This window comes from Sus scrofa, chromosome 8, assembly GCF_000003025.6.
Source record: "Sus scrofa isolate TJ Tabasco breed Duroc chromosome 8, Sscrofa11.1, whole genome shotgun sequence".
NCBI classification, from domain to species: domain Eukaryota; kingdom Metazoa; phylum Chordata; class Mammalia; order Artiodactyla; family Suidae; genus Sus; species Sus scrofa.
The window spans coordinates 9460040-9483685 of NC_010450.4; the positions used below are offsets into that span (position 1 = coordinate 9460040).

Below are 23646 nucleotides of genomic sequence, written 5' to 3' on the forward strand. Positions count from 1 at the left end.
CAGGGTCAGGCAAGGAGTGAATTTAACAAATGTTAAATGCTAGGGTAGTGCCTGGATCATAGTAGGGGCTCAGTAAATGCCAGCTGCTTCTGGTTGGCTAAGAAGTTCAGATCATGCTTACACACTGAAGACAGAACTCTGGTCTGTACCTATGGTTTCAATAAATCCAAAATCAAACACCGAGGTCTGATGTAGAACCGAGCAGAAGACTGGACTAGATTTGAGGGACAAAAAAGAGGTCTCTGGAACAGTAGAAGAGCTTGCAGATTTACTTGGGAGAAGAGCATATTTTTAAGGACAGAGGGAAAACTAACAGGTGAAAAATCACTCAAGACTTTGGAGCTTGGGAACCAGGTTTCAGGGAAGAATGTTCTCCACACTACTCGTTCTGATGATGCCAGTGGTAAAATTTATTTTCTTGAAACTGATGGTCTTCTTAAAAAAATTTTTAAACTTTTAAAAACTTTTAAACTTTTAAACTTTTTTTTGGAGCTCTTTTAGATTTACAACAAAATTGAGAGGGAGGTACAGAGATTTCCCGTGTTGTCAATGTCACTTACCAGAGTGGTACTTTTTTTTTTTTTTTTTGAATCAAGGATGAGCCTACGTTGACACATCATAATCACCCAAAGTCTACCTTAAGGTTCACTTTTGGTGCCATACATCCAATGGGTTTGGACAAATGTATAATGACATATATCCATCATTATAATATCACACAGAGTGTTTTCACTTCCTTAAAATTTCTCTATGCTCTACCCATTCGTTTTCCCTTCCCACTTTCCCTGCCCCTCTCACACTCTGTGGCCGCTTATCTTTTTATTTTCTCTATGGTTTTGCCTTTTTCAGAATATCATATTTGTTGGAATCATACATGTAGCCTTTTCAGTAATATACGTTGAAGGTTCACTTAGTAATATGCATCTTTCTTATGGCTTGATAGCTTATTTCTTGTTAACACTGAATAATATTCCTTTGTATGAATGTATCACAGTTTATTGACACATTCACCTATTAGAGGGTGTCTTGGTTGCCTCCAAGTTTTGCCAATTATGAATTAAGCCTCTATAAAGCGCTATGTGTAGGTGACAATAAAATTTCAATTCCTTTGGGTAAATGCCAAAGCGAGTGGTTGCTGGATCTTATGGTAAGAATATGTTTAGTTTTGTATCCTTTTTTTTAAAAGCATTTGAGTCCTCTTGTCCAGTGGCTTGATTTCCCAGCATTTTGCAGATGTGCAGGACCATTATTGCTACCCCTCAGTGGACAGTGGCTTTGCTATTTACCTACCATTCCCACCCTAAGGGAAAATTTCCACCTATCCATCCAATCAAGCCCTAAGTTCTGTGACTCCTTTGTTCCCAAAGTATTTGCATCCGATTCTCTATTTCTCCACTTTCAGGTCAAGGTCACTTTGTCTTTTTCTGGGACTGTTAACTCTGTAACAACCTCTTACCAGCCTCTCTGTCTTTGGGATGGGTGTCCCTCTTTCCCGGCTTCAGAACTTGTGTTCCTACCATCTCTACCTTACAATGAGGAAGAGCAGTGCCTTTGAACAATCTGGTTTGCCTGGATTAATTTCCAGACTCACCTATATATTACTTGGGGAAGTTTTGTGTTTTGTTTTGTTTTGTTTTGTTTTGTTTTTGCCCACTGCATGCAGAAGTTCCCAGGCCAGGGATTGAAATTGTGCCACAATGGTGACCCACACCACTGCAATGACAACACCAGATCATTAACCTCTAGGCCTCTAGGGAATGAATTCCTGTGATGTTAACCTTGTCTTCCTTCATTTTCTTATTTGTAGATGCCTCCTCATGTAGTTTTTTGTGAAGATTACATCCAATTATCTATTTTATTTTATTTTACTTTATTTTATTTTATTTTATTTTGTTTTGTTTTATTTTTGTCTTTTTTGCTATTTCTTGGGCTGCTCCTGTGGCATATGGAGGTTCCCAGGCTAGGGGTCTAATGGGAGCTGTAGCCACCAGCCTACTCCAGAGCCACAGCAATGCGGGATGGGAGCCGCGTCTGCAACCTACACCACAGCCCATGGCAACGCCGGATCGTTAACCCACTGAGCAAGGGCAGGGATGGAACCCGCAACCTCATGGTTCCTAGTTGGATTCGTTAACCACTGCGCCACGACGGGAACTCCCCAATTATCTATTTTATATATCTAAATATTTTGCATAGTGCCCGACTCATTTTCATCCTCAAAACTTGGTATTACCACTGTTTACTTGTAATATGACCACCAGCACCACCACTGCTCCCTTTATCATCACCACCATGGAAGTGAGTTGGGGGATGGATAAGCTCTAGACGTTGCTCATGCTGCTGCTCCTGGTGTCAGCCAGTGTCTGGCACATCCTTTCATGCCTCTTGAATTATTAGAGCCAGGAGACACTTGAAATTCTTTTTTTTTTTTTTTTTTTTGTCTTTTTGCTATTTCTTTGGGCTGCTCCCGCGGCATATGGAGGTTCCCAGGCTAGGGGTCAAATCGGAGCTGTAGCCACCGGCCTACGCCAGAGCCACAGCAACACGGGATCCGAGCTGCGTCTGCAACCTACACCACAGCTCATGGCAATGCCGGATCATTAACCCACTGAGCAGGGACAGGGACCAAACCCGCAACCTCACGGTTCCTAGTCGGATTCGTTAACCACTGCGCTACGACGGGAACTGAAATTCTAACATATGAGAAATATCAAAGGAAATAAAGTAGCTGGTGAAGGGAGAGAGCACATATCCATCTACTTTCAAGTCTGTGGAAGAGGAATTAGGAATATTAGTAATTTCATAAAAGTAGTTATACAATTACTTTTATTACTGCAGCTATCACACCTGTAAGGAGAGGCCGTATGAATAGTTAAGGCTTCAGTTTACTTTTACAGCTGAAGAAGAGAGCCAGTGGAAGGAAATGGAATGGAACAAACCACAAAGCATATCTCTAGAGCTTAGTCTTCCCCAAAATGCTACACTACTCTTTTATTTTCCCCTTTTTTTCTGTTTGGAGATTCTGATGCTTAGAGACTCAAAAATGGCAGAGGTAAAAACACTTTCAAGGCATGATATTCTTTCTCTGTTTGTTCACTGCAGAAACCTCTTTAGAAAGAGCTAACTATAATCCTGGACATACATCCAGAGAAAACCGTAATTCGAAAAGATACCTGCATGCCTATGTTCATTGCAGCACTGTTTACAGTAGCCAAGACATGGAAGCAACTTAAATGTCCATTGACAGAGGAACGGATAAAGAAGATGTGGTACAGGAGTTCCCGTCGTGGCTCAGTGGCTAACAAATCCAGTTAGGAACCATGAGGTTGTGGGTTTGATCCTTGGCCTTGCTCAGTGGGTTAAGGATCTGGCATTGCCATGAGCTGTGGTGTAGGTTGCAGACGTGGCTCGGATTCTGAGTTGCTGTGGCTCTGGTGTAGGCTGGCAGCAACAGCTCTGATTGGACCCCTAGCCTGGGAACCTCCCTCCATATACTGTGGGAGTGGCCCCAGAAAAGGCAAAAAGACAAAAAAAAAAAAAAAAAAAAAGTGGTACATATATACAATGGAATACTACTCAGCCTTAAAAAAGAATGAAATAATGCTATTTGCAGCAACATGGATGGGCCTAAAATTATCATATTAAGTGAAGCAAGTCAGACAGAGAAAGACAGACATCATATGGTATCACTTATATGTAGAATCTAAAAAAAATATAAGTGAACAGAAATAGACTCACAGACTTTGAACACAAACTTACAGTTACCAAAGGGGACAGGTTGGGAGGAAGGATAGATGTGGGGCTTGGGATTGGCATCTTGTACATGGAATGGATAGTCAGTGGAGAACAGCTTTATAGCACAGGGAACTCTACTCAATATTCTGTGGTAACTTATACAGGAAAAGAATCTGAGAAAGAATGGGGCATGTGTGTATGTATAACTGAATCTCTTTGTTGTACAGCAGAAATTATCACAACATTGTAAATCACCTATATTCAATAAAAACCTTTTTTTTTTAACAAGTTCTCCTTTGCTCTTTGAGAGAGCAGTTCCACATCTCAAATAGAACCTCCAGTTTGTGGAAGCATGTTTAAAAATGCGCTTGTGTAGTTAGTAACCTTTATCTATAAATCCCTTCAGTGAAATTCCAGAGCATTAATCGGCCATGAAATTCCACAGAGGGGCATTTTCTTTAGCTAAAGTCAGCATTTTCTAGCTTCCTGTAAATATTCAGTCACATGAAGCAGTTAATAGATCTCCTCAGGCAGAACATTCTTGGCCACCAATGGAAAAATTCGCTGAAAGATGGATTGACTTTCCATGGCCATAGGACAACTGCTGGTCAGAATCTTTAGGCTGCCTGACACCCCCAGTTAATGTCAAGCCTGGAAGTAAGATTCCAGGGCCAAATGAAGACAGATCCATGAGGGGTCCTACTTTATTGTCTCACCAAGCCTTGCTTCCATACTGGGCACCGGGCTTGGGGCTTGCCATGCATTATAACATGCGATCCACAGAGCAACCTTGCTTAGAATAGATGTTATAGATGCTATTCTATAGATGCAGGAGTTGGGGCTCAAACAGCATAGATCTGAATTGTGGCTATTTAGATTTACATTTTCATTAATTAAAATTAAGTAAGCTTAAAAATTCAGTTTCCCAGTCACATCAGCCACATTTTAAGCACTCATCAGCCACATAGGGCTGGTGGCTACCATATTGGATAGGGGATATTAGAATATTCCCATCATCTCAGGAAGTTCTTTTGGACAGTACTGGCCTGGAGTGTCCTTTACATGGTAGAGCTGGGACTGGAAAACCAGGCTTTTGATGTCCTTTGTGCAATGTTGCACCTCAGAGAAAGTAGAGTGTGATCTCTAGCAAATGCTCTCAAACTCCTTAAGTTGGATGAATGAAAGGACCAGGAGCATCACGATGGATATGTGAGAGTTGTGGGATGGTGGGGGGGTAAGCCCTTAAAATAGGCTTTCTGGATGTCTCCAGATATTAACCACATTCACACAGTTAAACAATCTCAGGGTTCAGACCTGGGTCTAACTCCACAGCCTTCCTTTCAAAATTCTACTCTGCTTCTCTATGAGACTGAAGAACCCAATGTATTTCAAAGTCATTTCAGCCCAGTCATTACAGATAAGTGTCCATTGACTGATGGACTTTAAGTTGCATCCTTGGATGTTGTAGCCTGATCAGTGATCACGTGAAGCCTCAATGGGGACATTTTCTGGGGTCAGTTCATAGAATCTCAGACCCTTTCCTCCCACGGCAGCTGGAATCTTCTGTGCTACACTTCCGAAGTTCAGAGCTGTCTCTAAACCGTGTAAGAAAAGCAGACGGAATATTTAGTGCAGTTGCTGGAGCCATAAAAGAAAAAAATTAACCAAGCTTATTAGGCTCCCTGTTTCTTCTCTCCCATAAAGGGAGCAATTGGCAATAAATGCCATTCTGCTTTTTAACAGATGAATGGCCCAGTTGTGATAAATTCACTAGTATTTTCAGGGGGAAATATATTTTACTCTCGACAGTTTTAGTAGTGGGATCATATTTTTTAGAGGAGTGGTGAGGGCACTTGAGTGAGGGTTAAACTTTTCAAACCAATGCGAAGGCTGGGTCGTGAGTGACCCAGCACCCTTGGGGTTGGATTCCAAAATCAGGGAGTGGTCCGTTTGTTAGTTCTTCCCATTCCTTGTCAGCTTGCTGGCAGAACCTTCATCTCTCAACACCTCTAGGTTTTTATTTGATTTACGTTTCTTCCTGGAATTAGGGAGTATACATGTATTCCCTTTGTTTTTTAGGTAAGGGAAGTAAGGCTCAGAGAGATTAACTGGTTTACCAAAGTCATACACTTAATGAGTCAGGAACCTAGGATCTGGACAGTAGTAGTTCATTTTCCTATTAATTTAATTCAGTGTAGCTCTTGTCTGGCTGAGGATAATTAGGAAGTCTGGATTCAAGCCATGGTTTTGCACCCAACTGGTGAGATGACCCTGGGCAAATCACCTTCCTCTTCTGTTAACCTTTTTTTTTTTTTTTCCCCTGCTGAGTGGGTTTTAACTTGCCTGGGATTGGAGATTTTCTATGATGTGGGACTTTTAGTTCTAAAGCCCAGAAAATCCCAAACGAACTGGGATGAGTTGGCCATCCCTGTCCTGGTGTTAATCCCTTTTTATTCTTCGCCATCTCTCCTTGGGAAGTCTCATGTAGTTATTCCACTGACTTAAAACACCAGCAAGTGCTTAGTCACGCATTCTGTGTGTTCTTTCTAACAACTTCCCTTAGTTTCAGTCCATCTGCTGATGAACGTACTCACTGAGATATACCCAGTTATCTCCATATCAGCTTGTCCCAGACTTCTCATCCCTTTCCTCCGTCATCCATCCCCACCTCCCCAGCTGCATCCCTATGCTGTCAGTGACATTGCCATCAACCTCATTACCCAAGTAGCAATGAGGGCCTGGTCTTAGGATTCCCTTCTCTCATACCTGCATCTTAGCAGTCTGCAGGTATTATCAAGGTCCTTCCAATTCTTTCCTGAATCTGTCCCTTCTTTCTCCCTCAGTAATACCTGCCCTAGTTCAGACCCTCATCATCTCTTGCTTGGACTATCACACCGGTCCCCCAGGCTTCTGGAATTGCTCCTTTTCCCATGAGTTCCACCCTGCACCCTATTTGATCAGGTAACTCCAGGTTTCCTTAAGTCTTATTTTTGGGGGATAGTTTTGGATGTGTGGTTCTAAGCCTGGTTATCCAGTGTTCCCTACAATACTGTGAGCTCTCAATATCCTTTCCTGCATCCCTTTTCTGTCTAAAGTGGTCAGTGTCTCTTTCTGAGAACTCTGATGAATACATTACACAGCGGTGAGTGGTAAGGTCAGCTCAAAGACAGTTCAGAGAAGGATAAAGCTTGGTGTGGGAGACTAATGTGGGAGTTTGTCATCTGAATGAACACATCGGAACCAGGATGAGGCATTTACCCGGCACAGCAATTTCTCCAAAATGCTGAGAGCACTTTGCTGAGTTGGGAAATGTCCTTTAGGCATTTTTAGGCACACACGCAGCTGAAGTGGTGCTGATTCCTCAGACCTGGGTTCTTTTTTTTTTTTTTTTTTTAATTCTTAAAAATTTTATTTATTTTTTTTCAAGGTTAAACACTCGGTTAAGTTTATTTATTTATTTATTTATTTTTATTTTCCCACTGTACAGCAAAGGGGTCAGGTTATCCTTACATGTATACATTACAATTACATTTTTTTCCCCCACCCTTTGTTCTGTTGCAACATGAGTATCTAGACAAAGTTCTCAATGCTATTCAGCAGGATCTCTTTGTAAATCTATTCTAAGTTGTGTCTGATAAGCCCAAGCTCCCGATCCCTCCCACTCCCTCCCCTCCCATCAGGCAGCCACAAGTCTCTTCTCCAAGTCCATGATTTTCTTTTCTGAGAAGATGTTCATTTGTGCCGGATATTAGATTCCAGTTATAAGTGATATCATATGGTATTTGTCTTTGTCTTTCTGGCTCATTTCACTCAGGATGAGATTCTCCAGTTCCATCCATGTTGCTGCAAATGGCATTATGTCATTCTTTTTTATGGCTGAGTAGTATTCCATTGTGTATATATACCACATCTTCCTAATCCAATCATCTGTCAATGGACATTTGGGTTGTTTCCATGTCCTGGCTATTGTGAATAGTGCTGCAATGAACATGCGGGTGCATGTGTCTCTTTTAAGTAGAGTTTTGTCTGGATAGTTGCCCAAGAGTGGGATTGTGGGGTCATATGGAAGTTCTATGTATAGATTTCTAAGGTATCTCCATACTGTTCTCCATAGTGGCTGTACCAGTTTACATTCCCACCAACAGTGCAGGAGGGTTCCCTTTTCTCCACAGCCCCTCCAGCACTTGTTATCTGTGGATTTATTAATGATGGCCATTCTGACTGGTGTGAGGTAGACCTGGGTTCTGATCTGGGTGAGCCACTCACCTGAGCTTTGCTCTAGGCAGGTTTTTTTTCTTTTTTTTTTTTTTTTTAAATTTTTTAGGGCTGTGCCTGTGGCATTTGGAAATTCCCAGGCTAGGGGTCAAATCGGAGCCACATATGTTGGCCTGTGCCACAGCCACAGCAACACCAGATCTGAGCCACTTCTGAGACCTACACCACAACTCACAGCAACAGGGGATCCTTAACCCACTGAGTGAGGCCAGGGATCAAACCCGCATCTTTGTGGATGCTAGTCAGGTTCTTAACCCGCTGAGCCACGGCAGGAACTCTGCTCTAGTTGGTTGATAATTCATGCTTGTTCGACTGGATGGCTCTTCGGCAAATCAACCAACCTCTCTAGCCTTAGTATCCCAATCTGTAAATGAGAAACTGATATGTATTAAGAACTTGGTCTTTGTATTGTGAAGGAAGAATTTCTGTATAAAATTAGGCTGCAGTCATTTCTACATTCTGGGAGTCTAGGAGACAGTGGAAAAATTCAAAGTTTTTATTATTTAGTGAGTTTTTGGGCTATAAAAGATAAGGCCCCTAAGCCCACTTTAGAACAGAGAGCTAGATCCAAGTGGTTTAAAATTGCCCTATTTAGCACAGTGATAGGATTTTTCAGATTCTTCCTGGAGATGGTCGAGACTTAGCGGGTGGGAGTCAGTGAACTGGGTGAGGATGCTGGTTGTCACCTGGTTATTGAGTTGGGGGCAGGTGACTGGAAAGAGGGTCTTTTGGGAGAGTTCAGGTGCCAGCAACTGGGCAGGAGGTAAACACACAGGAGAGAGACGGTGTGTCGTCTCCTGAAGCAGGAATATCACTTGTCTTGTTTTCTCTCATTTCTCCAGCGCCTAGGACTGCATGCTTCCAGAGTGGGAGCTTTCTAAGTGTGGGCTGACGAGCCGGCAAGAGAGTGGCTACAGAGTGAGGTCTGCTGTTCTGTAGAACTCAGCGGAAAAGTACCCCGTCTCTGAATGGAAAACAACCCTGGGGGCGGTAGTTCTGAGGAGGTGGCAGGGGAGTGGAAACTTGGAGCATTAGCAAGACTTATCTTGACCAGGTGTCGATGGTGGTCATTCCTGGAAGATCGAGGGGCCCTGGAAAAAAGAAGAAGGGATGGGGGTGGGGGGTCGGCACAATATTGATGGTGAGGCTGAGGAGCGGGAGCTAGAATAAGCAGCTAAGAGAGGCTGCGGGGGAAGAATTGTAAGGACCTGGGCTGAGGCAGTGGCAAAGGGGTCCAAGTTCTACTTTAAGATGTCTGAGCAGAGGGTCACACCGAAATCATTCACAGGCCTCATTATTCCTCGGATGTGTGCTCCTTGCTGATAAATTAGGCTTCATGAAATGCCGTTCCCCTTTATAGCTCATATTTCTTTTTATTTCTACTCAGCAACTATCATTTCTGATCATTTTTACATTAATTGTACATAACACTGCTGTGCTTTAAACATATTGTTTTAAAACATTTTGTTTTACAGTTCACTTCACAGCTTGAAATTCTGTAGACAGTGGTCATAAATCTCTCTTGAAGGAAAATGGAAGTTGTCTGTTTTAATTTCATATCAATTCCTGACCGCCTGGGAAGAGCGTTGGGAGACACACACACAAAACTTTCCCAGCACTTCGCATTGTCCACATTTTACTGGGGAGCTTGCTGTTGCTATGTGGAATAGATTACTTTCAAAATGTATGTGTTTAATTTAGGATTTGAAGGCATGTTTTGGGGTAAGGCACGTGATTTTGAACAGAAATTGCCACTTCTTTTGGGGATGGGGCCAAAAAGGCAGAAGCAAGGACACTGAAGGAGCAGAACAGATTCTGGGCCAGAGAGATTTTGCTTGCATTTTGACTCCTGTGCCCACAAGCTCGGTGATCCTGGGCAAATTATATCAGTCCCTGTCAGTCTTTATCAGTTCACCTATACAGTGGAGGGGGAGTGTCAAGTCACCCCCCCACTTTAGTGCTGTAAAATAAAAGATCAAGCACAATCAGTTATTTTGCTCCATCAGTTATTTTTTCTTTGGGGCAGGGCTCTGTGAGGATGGCTTGTTTCTGTTTCTCACGGCTGCAGCTGCAGGGACCAGACTGGGGTTAGAGGATGCATTTTCAAGGTGGCCCACTCATGTGGCTGAGAAGTTGTCATTGACTTTTGGCAGGAGCTCTGACACCTAGAGTGCTGGTAGACTGCCTTCCCAGGATGGTGGTCTCAGAAGTCCTGGATCATTCACAGGGTCAGACTTCTCCCAGAATGAGTGTCCCAAAGGATCTAAGCAGAGCTGTGTGGCTTTTTTATGTCTTAATTTCAGAAAGCAAATGCGTCACTTCTGACATATTCTGTTGGTTGAAGCAGTTGTAAGCCTGCCCAGATTCAAGGTGGGGACGGAGACACCACTGCTTGATGGGAGCGGGGGTGAGGTGACACAGAAGAGAATGATGAGATGTTTCTGTGGTGCTCTTGGACAAATGGAGTCTGTTGCAAGGGTGCATGTAAACGAGAGTGCATTGCATAGATTCTGTCATGCAATAAAGGTTTAGTAAATGGTAACTCTTGCTATTTCTGTTGGTTATAATTGAGTGCTATCTAAATCAATCTGAAGTTACGTATTAATTCTATCTTTGCTTATGGTTTAATATCTTTCTCCCCAAGTCTGGTTTTTCTTTCAGTGAACTTTACTATAAAAGCTCATCAGACATCCTGTCACATCCGGACACTTAGAAATCATCCCAGACACCTCCCTCTTCTTCCATGACCCAGCCCCAAGTTCCACTGATACTGCCTGTCAAAACCTCGAAAATCTACTCTCTATCTCCACAGCCACTGCCCTAGTCGAAGTTACCATCGTCTTGTACTTAAAATACTCATTTCTCTGCCTCCATTTTGACTTTCCTCCAATCAGCTCTCCACCTCGTAGTGTCTGTTGGAAATCAAACCTGATCACCTCCTCATGATGTTAGGACTAAGACCTAAGTCTTTTTATTTTTGTTTGTTTTTTAGGGCCACACGTGTGGCAAGACCTAAGTCTTAGTAGGACCTGCATATAGGATCTGGCTCCCCCCCATCTCTCAACCTCATCTTGTGACATAGTTCACTCCACGGCTTCCTACCCCCTGCCCCACCAAACCCCACCAAGCTCGAGCTTATGCCTGATTAGATTTCTTTCACTTCTGGATGGGAACTCCATTTCCTTTGCCACAAGGCCTTGCATATGCTCCTGTCTCAACCTGAATGCTACGTGTGCTGAATTCTACAGCTCACATGATTACGTCTGTTCATTGCTTCTCTGGTATAATTATACTTCAGATAGGGTGACTTGGTCTGAACTATCAGAAAGACAACTTAAAATGCCTTATATAATAAGCACATGCATTGTCTCATATAACAGTAAGTCCAGAGGTAGAAAAGTGTACAGAGTTGGTTGTTTTGGTGGCTCAGCAATGTCAATGACTACTCCCTGACCAAACTCTTTGTATTTTTCCATGATTTGTTCCCTGAATTACCTTCAGCCTAAAACATGTTCCCCTCATGTTCACAAAAAGGCTGTCAGCCACAATGGAGCCAGCCATTGCTTCCTTGTTTCCATCTTCTCCAATTATGGAACATCCATGCTTTACTTCAATGTGATTGGACCAACATATTTCATGTTCCACTCCTTAAACCAATGATAGTGGACAGAGTGGTATCATGATGTGATTGGCTTGGAATAATCAAGATCCGCTGGTAAAGTCAGAAAAGATGTTAGTATCTCCTGAGTCACATGGCTATGCGGGGGTGAAATTAACCCCTAAACAAATATGGGTTATATTAGGAAGGAGAGAATGGGGGACAGATACTGGAAGGCAGCTATTCATGTCACTTAAACAGTGGTGTAGCTCTCCTTTGTGGCCTTTACTTTAGATTGTAATTTTTAAAAAAATTCTATTTGTGGCAAAACACACGTAACATAAAATTTACATCTTAACTGCTTGTAAATGTATGTGTCAGTGGTATTGGGTACATTCATATTATTGTGCTACCATCACCACCGGCATATATCCAAAAAAATCTTTGCATCTTGCAGAACTGAAGCTCTGTAGGTATTAGGCAATAAGTCCCCAAGCAGACTCACCCAGTAGTTGTCCTTTAGTGACTGGCCATTTCATTTAGCGTAATATCCTCAAGTTTCATCCATGTTGTATCATATGCCAGAATGTCCCTCTCCTTCCTTTTTAAGGTTGAATAATATTCCATTGCATGGGTTTATCACATTTTGTTTATTCATGTCTCTGTTAGACATTGGGAATGCTTCCACCTCAGCAGCTGAGGATAATGCTGCTACAAGCTTGGGTCATCATCTACAGGTACTCATGGTTGTCTTTGGTGTGTGCTTGGTTTCCCCAGGTTCCCCATGCTGTGAGCTCCCCCAGGCAAAGGCTGTACCTTTTGTTTTCCTCAGCACCTCTCTTAAAACCCAGAACAATGTCCAGAGGAGAACAGGCATTCAGGTAATAGCCAACGAAGTGAACCAACACCTTTCATTTGGAATATCATGAAAATTTTCTTACTTCTCTATGGTCATATTTTCTTTAAAACCTCAAAATTGTGTGAAAATATATGTGAATGTGTAATTTGGAACGTAACTGGGGAGAGAAAAAAAGAAACTTCGCTAAATCAAATACTCTATGAAGGGACTATTTATGGGCTTTCGATTATTTGGGGCAAGTATTTATCGATTATTGCGTAAAGTGAGATCATATGGTGTAGGTATTTTTTTTTTTTTTTTTGTCTTTTTGCCATTTCTTGGGCCGCTCCCGTGGCATTTGGAGGTTCCCAGGCTAGGGGTCTAATCGGAGCTGTAGCCACCGGCCTACACCAGAGCCACAGCAACACGGGATCCGAGCTGTGTCTGCAACCTACACTACAGCTCACAGCAACGCGGGATCCTTAACCCACTGAGCAAGGGCAGGGACCGAACCCACAACCTCATGGTTCCTAGTTGGATTCGTTAACCACTGTGCCATGACGGGAACTCCCAGTGTAGGTATTTATAATACAATCTGAAGAGATCTTGAAACTCAGAACTTAAGATTAAATGTGGAACAGTATGGAGGTTCCTTAAACAGCTAAAAATAAAATTACCATATGAAGCTGCAATCCCGCTCCTGGGCCTATATCTGGAAAAAACTAATTTGAAAAGATACATGCACCCCAATGTTCACTACAGTACTATTTACAGTAGCCAAGACATGGAAGCAACCTAAATATCCATTGATGATGAATAAATAAAGAAGACATGGTTTATATAAATACTGTATATATATATGTGTGTGTGTGTATACATATATAATGGAATATTATATTGTAGATAATGGAATACTAGTCACAAAAAAGAATGAAATAATGCTTTTTTGCAGAAACATGGATGGACCTAGAGCTTATCATACTAAGTGAAGTAAGAAAGAGTAAGACAAATACCACAGGATATAATATATATGTAGAACCTAAAATATGACACAAATGAACCTACCTACAAAACAGAAACAGACTCATAGAGAACTGACTTGTGGTTGCCAAGGAGGAGGGAGTGTGGGGGAGTGAAGGACTGAGAGTTTAAGATTAGCGGATGCAAGCTAGTAAATATTGGGTGGGTAAACAGCAAGGTCCTACTGAATAGCAGAGGGAATTATATTCAATATCTTGTGACAAACCATAATGGAAAAGACTATGAAGAAGGACGTATATGTATAACTGAGACATTCTGCTGTACAGCAGAAATTAACACAGCATTGTAATTCAACTATATTTCAATAAAATTAAAAAAGACACACATATATATTTATGGACTATTTCTCAGGCATAAAAAGAATGAAATAATGCCATTTACAGTGACATGGATGAACCTAGAGATTATCATACTAAGTGAAGTAACACAGAAATACAAATAACAGGAGTTCCCGTCGTGGCGCAGTGGTTAAGGAATCCGACTAGGAACCGTGAGGTTGCGGGTTCGATCCCTGGCCTTGCTCAGTGGGTCGAGGATCCGGTGTTACCGTGAGCTGTGGTGTAGGTTGCAGATGTGGCTCGGATCCAGCGTGGCTGTGTCTCTGGCGTAGGCTGGTGTCTATGGCTCCGACCCCTAGCCTGGGAATCTCCATATGCCACGGGGGGTGGCCCTAGAAAAGACAAAAAGACCAAAAAAAAAAAAAAAAAAAAAGAAATACAAATAATAGAATAACACAGAAATATGATATGGCTTATATGTGAAATCTAAAACAGAGGTACAAAAGAACTTATTTACAAAACAGAGATAGATCCACAGACATAGAAAACAAACTTACGGCTACCAAAGGGGAAAGGAAGAGGAGGGATAGTTAGGAGGTTGGGATGAACACATACACGCTACTGTGTAAAATAGGTAAGCAGCAAGACCTGCGTAGAGCACAGAGAACTATACTCAAAATTTTGTAATAACCTATAAGGGAAAAGAATTTGAAAAATAATATATATAATATTATATTATATACATTATATATTTTATATTAAATATATTATTTTTCCAATATATGTAATAATATATAATTCAGTTACTGTGTTGAACACCTGAAACTAACATGACATTGTAAATGAACTATTCTTCAAAAATTATAAAAAATATAATTACATAAAAAGATCATTTAAAGAAATGGTACAAGAAATTTCTTGCATAGGAATCATCTATTGTTATACTCTTACTTTCTTCATGAAGAATCTCTGATTCTGCTGTCAACTTCAGGCTCTCCCCACAAGGGTAATGGGAAGAAATCCTAGCCAGTTCCATCAAGGAAGAGGTTTACTTAGAATAGCTTCTTCTTCACTTTAGGTAAAGTCCAATGGTACTTTTATCTAATGCTATTCATTCTGAGGTTGATTAATATTTTAAAAAATTATGGATGGAATTCCCATTGTGGCTTAGCAGAAACAATTCTGACTGGCATCCACGAGGACTCAGGTTTGATCCCCAGCCATGCTCAGTGGGTTAAGGATCCAGTGTTGCCATGAGCTGTGGTGTAGGTCGCAGACGCGGCTCAGATTCCATGTTGCTGTGGCTCTAGCATAGGCTGGCAGCTACAGCTCCAATTCAGCCCCTAGTCTGGCGAAACTTCATATGCTGCAGGTACAGCCCTAAAAAAAAAAAGGAGAGACCAAAAAATTAAGGAAAATTTCAAACACATAAAAGAGTAGAGAGCATAGTATAATAAATTACTTCCATGTACCCATGATGCAATTTCAGCAATTATCAATTCATGGCCAATATTATTTTGTCTGTGCCTCCATCTACTTCCCCCTTACTGATGAATTATTTTGGAGCAAATCCCAGATATTATATAATTTAACATATACAGATTTTAACATGTATTCATATGTAAGTACTCTTTAAGGAAATGTAGTGACAATACTATTTTTACTCTAATTAATTAAAAATAATTACATATGATAATGAAATATTTGAGTCAGTGTTCACATTTTTCCCATTATTTTATATTCTTTTTTTAAATAGTTTTTCTACCAGTAGTCAAATCAGTTTCATACATTTCCATTTTTGAATATACCTTGAGTCCTTTAAAATCTCTTTATTATCCTGTAGTTTTTTATATTCCCCTGTAATTTATTTGTTGAAAAACTACCTGTTTGGTCTGTAACATTTTTTGTGTTCTGGGTTTTGCGGATTGAATCCCTGTAGCATCATTTCCCATGTTCCTCTGCCCTTCTATTTCCTGTAAATTGGGAGTTAGATCTTGAAGCTTGATAGATTCAGGTTGAAGTTTTTGGAAAGAATATCTCTATCTTTAGATGATGGTGTATTTTTCCATCTCATCTAATGGACTCTTTTTGTGAAGTTAGCATCCATTTATTCCATTATTTAGGTAGTTAGCAGCCATTTAAATCTATTATTTCTTTACAGTTCACAAGATGTGAGTTTCTAATTTTACTGTTCTTTAGTTTTCTTTTAAGCTGGAAAACTGCTCTAAAGAGAAATCCCTCATTAAGACTTCAAATACTCTCAGATATGCTTCGTACAGAAAAGGCTTGATTACTTTCTTTTTTTTTTTTTTTCGTCTTTTTGCCTTTTCTTGAGCCGCTCGCATGGCATATGGAGGTTCCCAGGCTAGGGGTCTAATTGGAGCTGTAGTCACCGGCCTACACCAGAGCCACAGCAACACTGGATCCAAGCCACGTCTGCGACCCACACCACAGCTCATGGCAATGCCGGATCCTTAACCCACTGAGAGCCAGGGATCGAACCTTCAACCTCATAACAAATTAGTCGGATTCGTTAACCACTGCGCCACGAGGGGATCATCGAGGCTTGATTACTTTTAATTCTACTTAACGAGTCTTCAAAACAAGTGATCATGTGATTTTCCACTTCCCTTTTCCCCTTCATCCCTTCTTCACCCTCCCTTTCCTTCCTTTCTTCCTCATTATTAATTCATATTAATGTATTGTTAACAATGTTTACAACTAAAACATCTTAACTCACTTAAACACATTTGATGGGTTTCAGTAGAATTTGTTACTTTTGATATGAATCTTTACTTTAAAAGAAGAAAATCTTTATATTTATATACTTGATTTATATACTTTCTTTAATGTCAACTCTTTGTCAATTGATTATTATCCATAGTCTTCCTACAATATGCTAGTGAAGATACATAAGCAGAAATATACTAACTGAGGCTTCCAAATAAGCTAAAATCTCCTGATAATAATAGATTTAGTTAGTGCATAATTTCTGCCCTACTCTCTTTCCTTTTCTTCCTACCTGGGATATGGATGCAATGGCTGGACTGGTAGCAGTGATTTTGCTACAAAGAAAATGAACACTTACATGCACACTCAGATCAGAGCAGAAACCGAATGGGAACCCTGTTTCTGGATGATTTCCTTAAGGAATTTGTCAATTCTGAGATTATTATATCTGACTTCTTTGTATATGAAAAAAACACCCTCAGTTTTTAAAGCACTATTTATTGGCATTTTTGATATTTGCAGCTACATGTCTTCCATGATGCATTTGTCTAAAATCATGTACATAATACATAGGAGAGCTGGGTTTCAAATCCAGGTTCGTTAATATCTCAAGCTTGTGTTCTCTTATGAAAGCATGTGTAGAACTATGGGCAAGGAATATAGCTGAATACTTCAATGAAAACACCCTCCTTAACTCTCTGATTGCTCTCAGATATTCTTTGTATGAAAAGGCAGGTTATATGCTTGACTTGTAAATTAGCTTCCTTCTGTCTAAGTCCAGGCAGTTCTCTGAAAAGGAGCCCAGGATTAACATATTTTTCAGCATCTTCTAAGGCAGCGAATGAGATGCTTCTGGCCCCATGTAATGAGCTGGTGAAATATAAAAGCTTCTTGCTTCTTGTCAAATGATTTCCAACCTTTCTATACCAAAGAGGCCTCTTTTCTTAAGTCCCTGCAAAATGTAACTTGTTTTGAAAGATTTTTGTCAAGTAAACTGCCCTTAATGATAAATATTTATTTCATTTCCCCATTCAAATTTAATCAGATGCACATATGAGCTCTAATCACAGTTTCTGATCTACATGACTAGTGTTAGCATGCTGAATTGGTTCTAATTTCCCTGAAAAACAAGGATACTTGGGTTAATCTGTACAGCCTTAAATTCTGTTAGGATTTTAAGGATAATAGAAACACTCTGTGAATCCCCTGGTCACCTTGGAAGACTTCTGAGGGTTGGGGGGGACTCTGCTGGGGACCTGGGTTGGGGGTTCCTGCTCTAGAGTCTGGTGGTCCATATTCCAGTAAGCTGGCTGGTCCCCATCACCAAAGATGTAGAAAAGGCTTCAGTCAGAAGATGAGTTTGCTTCTGTTTCAAGTTCTTTATGGTGCCATACACGGCTTCTGAGCTAGAGTGACCCAAGTTAGCCCTGGTGGTCTTGAGTCCATTAAGCTCCTAATGCTGATCACTTCCCACTCATAGTCTTAGCCAAGCTGAAAACCAAGTTCTGGAGTATTTTAGGAGCCCCATCCAAACAGGTAAGTGGAATCTAGAATTGGTCTTTCTCAGTATCCAGCCTGCCTGCATGGTGCTCTGTAGATTGTTCTGTAGCTTTTCTCTTGAGCTTTATCATGCTGATTATATTCATCAGAGATGAGTTCTGTCTGAAAAACATTTACTAAGCACCTGCCATGAGCTAGCATAGTATTAGATACCAGCTTATATAGATGAATAAGATCCTGTGCTTAAGATTAGGATTCTGCCTTGATTTCTGCTTGATAATCAGTATTTTTCCTCATCAGAAAACTTAAACTGAACTTCAGCAGAGTTTGTGAGGCCCTCTGTAGCTAATGCTAATTGTCCTCAATATTCTACTGGGGTTGGACCCCTATGATGGGCTTCACTGATGGGGTCCACCAATGAGGTCCACTGATGGGTTTCTGCTATAGCCTAGCTGGGTTTCCCATCATCTCAACACTGTAGGTCCTGCCTTTCTGCAGAGAGGGGCTCTGTTGCTGCATCCTTCCTACTAGATTGAGTTCCTGTGTATACTTCTCCTATGTGATTCTTTCCCTATGGGCTCCTTGGAGGCAGGGACTGTGTTTACTTTGGTGTCCTTAGCACCATGTCCAGTGAACAGTGAGTGGTAGATGCTGGTTACTATTTGTGGAATGATGAATGGAAGAGAGTGCTGGATGGAGAGGGGAAGAAAGACTTTGAGATGAGGGAGCCATGGACCTGAGAGTGTGGAAGTCACCCGGGATAATGCGGAATGAAGGGGAATCTGTGGGATGGATACTACCGTCACCATCAGACCATTATTTAGACCCCTGGCAGAATGAATAATGTCCAAGCAGTGTTTAGGGACTGCATGGTGGGGGCAGAGGCTGGGGTACCTGGAGTACAAGAACTTCAAGCGGAGGGAGACCGGCATAGGAGCATATGCAGCCAGGGGTAGCACTGGGGGGCAGATGCTGACGACGACTAGGAGGGATGTGGAGGGACATGTTGCGAATGGGCAGATTCCATCTGCGATGACTGCAAGGACATCAGTGTTACCAAGGGCAAGCCTGTTCTCAGTTAAGCCGAGGCAGTGATGGGGGTACTTGCGGAAGAGGTTGTGGGTGCCTGGTGCTTGGTTACTACATTGCAGAGACTGCAGAGAGCAGCATCTGAGCTGGACCTCTCCTGGGATAGCTGCCTGCCTCATTTCATCCTCTCTCCTCCCTCTACCACCACCATCCCTGCATGCCTCATGGGATGGCTTTGGCTTTGCCCCAAATTCCTGCTTCTTTTCAGATTGTCTTCTGGCCATTTTAGCCCTGAGCTTTGTCCTTGACAATTGCCTCAACTCTCTGGTCTCAGCCTCTCGCCTGTCCTCTCTCCCCCCAGGGAAACCAGATCTGAAAAAACAGCTCCTGTGGCTCTTCACCTCGAGTTATCTTCTCAGCCAGAACTTTTGCTTAATTTGCTTACTGACATTTCACACTGATATGTGGGGAATTGTCAGTCGAGTTCCCAGTGTACGCATGACTCACATGTTTTTGAAGAATATGTGGAGGAGGGAGAAAAAAAAATAAATTAGGGAAAATGAGAGGGAGAGGATTTTTAGTCATGTAAGTCATGAAAGAGCCTATGAGGCCTGCTTTGGTTTTGTTTGTTTTAGAAAATGACTTGAGGCCATAATGTTTGAACTTTTCCATTGTCAAGTCTGCTGAGAATTCAAGCAGGGCCAACCCCTGGAGACTCCTCTTCCTTCAGTTCTGAGATGGAAAAAATGAAAATCTGAATCTCATTAAGCAGATCCACAGGACTTAGATTGAAAGAAGTATGAAAACACAATTTTGCATTCAAGCCTGTGAAGGAAAAATAGCTTTAGAGTGAGGCGGATATACTCTGTGACTCCTTCAGTGACTATTGTGGGTGTGTCTGCGTTTGTGCGTGTGCGTGTGTGTGTGTTTATGTTGGGGGGGTTGTCACCTTCTGGCTGACAAACTGGTTCTAAAATTTTCAATTTGCTATCAAATTGGCCTGAAAAAATGTATCAAGTGACATTTTCAGATGGAAGTTACTTTTTACGAAGTGGGCACTGTGACACATTTGCTCACACAGGAATCTTCCAGGAAAGCTCTCTTGGCCTCCTGGGCCCCAATCTCACATATTTCAGAGTGCAGACAGGATATCTTCCCTGACTCTCCATCACACAGCATTCTCACCCTTTCCAGAACCTGCATAGCCCTTATTGCCTGTGCCATTTAATCAAATACAAACTTCCCTGCCTTTCTGGGGTTTTGAGTATTTTCTGGCTGCTTCTGGCTTACTCAAGTCTGCCTTTCCTTGGAGCTGTGATTCCCTCAGTATTGTTTTTCGGTAAACACAAGCTAGGTCTGTCTTTTCATTCTCCAGAGTGCAGTTTCTAAAACATTAGTTGAAAGCTTGTGAAAGGAGATGGGAATTACAGTGCAGGTGACTATTATGAGGTAGGGCCTTAGCCCAGTTCTTCCACAGAGGGGCCTTACACCAAGCAAAGTGCCCTCCTGAGTTCTGGGAGGGAGCACCCTGAACAGGTGGGTTTCTCCCAACCCAGGTCCAGCCCTCAACCCTCTGGGGGCCTTGAGGGAGAAGCACCAAGTCTCCCTCTAAACCCTTGACCTGGAAACATGTCTCACAGATAGAACTTTTCTCGTTTTGAGTCTCTCCATTACAGAAGAGGATCTAACTTTACCTTTGTCTAATTAAAATGCCCTGTGTTTTTGCCTTATCAAAGGTGTTGTCTTCTCTCATGGAGGAATTTGAGCCAACACTTCCAAAGAAGCAGACAATTTACTGACAGCTTTCAAATGTCAGAGGCATGCTTCTAACTGTCAAGATGTGTGTATGCAGTTTCAACTAGAACATCCCAGAGCACATTAAATATCTTCTCCCTTTCCTGCCTCTATGCAGTTTCCCCTGTGATTAACATCTTGCCTTAGTGTGGTACATTTGTCAAAATGAAGGAACCAATATTGACAACTTGTTATTAGCTAAAGTTCAAATTTATGTTAGGGTTTACTCTTGGTGTAGTACATTTTGTGGGTTTTGAAAAATATATATTGTCATAGATCCAATATTACAGTGTCATATAGAATAGTTTCACTGCTCAAAAATTCTCATTGAAGAAGAACAAAGATGGCTGTTTTGGGTCTTTTGCCTTTCCACCTTTAGTTTAGAATCAGTTTGTCAATGCTTGTAAGATAACATGCTGGGGTTTTGATTGGACGATGTTGAATCTATAGATCAAGTTGGGAAGAACTGACATATTGACAATATTGAGTCTTTCTATCCATGAACATGGAATAACTATCTATTTAGATCTTTGAGTTCTTTCATCAGAGTTTTGTAGTTTTCTTTACATAAATCTCACACATACTTTGTTAGATGTGTACTTAAGGATTCAATAGAATTTTGATGTTTATGTATATAGTGTTCTGTTTTTGGTTTCAAATTCAAATTGTCCATTGTCGGTGTATAGGTTTATTTATTTATTTAATCAGGAAAAAAAAAAAAAAAAAAAAAACTCCAGACAAGCTCAGACCAAATCTCCAGATCATCTCAGTGCAAAGAATATCTCACAGATGATACTGAATGTAATTTCTTATTCAAAGTCTGGCTACTATGGTCCCATCAGGAGTTCATTTATCTTATGCTTCAATATTGTCTGTGATGGGCAGTCACTATCTCTCAAAGCAACTCATTGTTTTTCAGAGTTTGTTTTTAGATAGTTTTTCCTTATACTGGATTCCTTGTGGGTGAGTTTCAGCTCAATTCTAACATAACGAAGGTATTTGTGATCCAGGTCAATGATTTTGTCTACACTCTTTCATCTCCACAGGGTAAATGTTGAGTCAGTGTTGTCCCAGCCTTGGTGAAGCAGGGGCATCTAGCATGCTGTGAGATGCTGTGTGCTGAGGAGTTATATTCCAGGGTACTAACTGGCAGCCAGACCCATCACTGCAGGTTTGGATTTGTCACTTATTAGCTGAGTACCTTTTGGCAAACTCCATTATTTTCAAATGTCTTGATTTTTAAAAATGGGAAAATTAGTACTTTCACAGGGTTGTCATAAGAAAGAATCAGGATAGTGAACACGAAAGCAATTTTAAACCAAACTGCTCAGTGGAAGTATAATTTTAGCTTATTATCCTTCTCATCACTGTCACCACCCAGATGCATGAATCAACAAATGGACCCGGGAAGAAAGGCAGAAGGAGAAGCAGAGATGAAATGCTCACAGTAAACCTAGGGAGACATAATTTCCAGGATTTGAACATTCTGGCTAAAGAGAGTTTGAACATAACCTAGTTTAACCCTCTTATTTCATAGAATGAGGAAACGTCCCTGAAGAAGGAAGTGACTTGCCCAAGTTCATGAGCCAGCCAATGTAGCTGCTGAACTAAGAAAGGATCCAGTCTGTCTAAGACGATTGAACATTCTCCTAACTTTCTTGACAAAAGAAGTGTCTGAATCTTTCCTTCCAAATTCTGTCCTCTCCATGCTCTCCTGCCTCTTCCCTGATCAGAGGACACATGGCTTTCCGGTTACACACTCAGTGTAAGGAATTAGGGGGATGAATTACACAGCAGTCATCCCTTCCCCAAGTTCCCCAAGAATAACAAATGGCTGCCCATTCTGAGTCAAGAGCCTTTTTTTTTTTTGGCTCAAACAAGCCAAGAGGTGCAAAGGACCTCATCCTAAAGGTTAATTTCCACTACAAAAGGATAGAGTTCCATTTAGGTGAACAAATACAAGTTTCTTAGTCATGTTGGTGGACCTGATGAAAGAGAAATAAAGGCTTTGCAGAAATGAAAACTCAAATGTCCTCTTAAAAATTGAGCAAGGATTTTCTGGGGGCAGGAAGAAGAGCCAGATTTTCATGTAGCAAACATTTCCCTTTTTTCTGTATCAGCCATGGTACTGGGTGATGGGTTTACAAAAATGAGTTGGATTTTTGACTTTGAGTTTCACACAGAATGCTGCATTTCATAAATATCTACTGTCAAGGGCTGTGTATCCTTAGGCTTGATGACTCAGTTTATCATCTCTAAAACAGGAATAATAGGGAGTTCTCTGGTGGCTTAGTGCTTAAGGATTTGGGGTTGTCATTGCTGTGGCTTGGGTTCAGTTCCTGGCCTGGGAACTTCCACATGCCGTGGGCATGGCCAAAAAATAAATAAATTAAAAGAGTAGGGATAATAATGGTGTGTACCTCACTGGATTGTGATTTGGGTTAAAGGAGAAGATACCTACAAATTCCACAGCACAGAGTCTTGCAGAATATAAGGAATGGTGCTAGAGCAGGTATTCAAATGGAGGTTTGAAAGCTCATAGAACTTAGACCCTGGAATTGGATATTCATGACAGACCATAGGCAAGGTTAGCCCACATCGTTGGTTGTTTTTCCTAGAGACATCAATTTCAATAATTTTCACGCATTTCTTCCTTAATGAAGTTCAGGTACCTAGCCTCCTTTTCTAGCCACTTACTGCTCTGGGGGAGATTGGTCTCTTTCCCGTGCTCCAGGCCGTGATTGGTCTATGCTGATCACAGTGGCTCCACTCCCCTCGGGCAGTCATAGGCTTAGACTTGGGCACAGGATGCAATTCTGAGCCATGAG

General features: G+C 41.3%; 1 long non-coding RNA gene across 3 annotated transcripts in view; it reads left to right on the forward strand.

The window, feature by feature from the left end:
* Nucleotides 1–23646, forward strand: part of LOC110262057 — a 248873-nt gene that overhangs the window by 205521 nt on the left and 19706 nt on the right. For all 3 annotated transcript variants that reach the window (XR_002346562.1, XR_002346564.1, XR_002346563.1), the window contains exons 6-7: nt 12386–12489; nt 21865–21989. This is a non-coding gene — a long non-coding RNA (uncharacterized LOC110262057). The remainder of the gene's footprint in view (nt 1–12385; nt 12490–21864; nt 21990–23646) is intronic.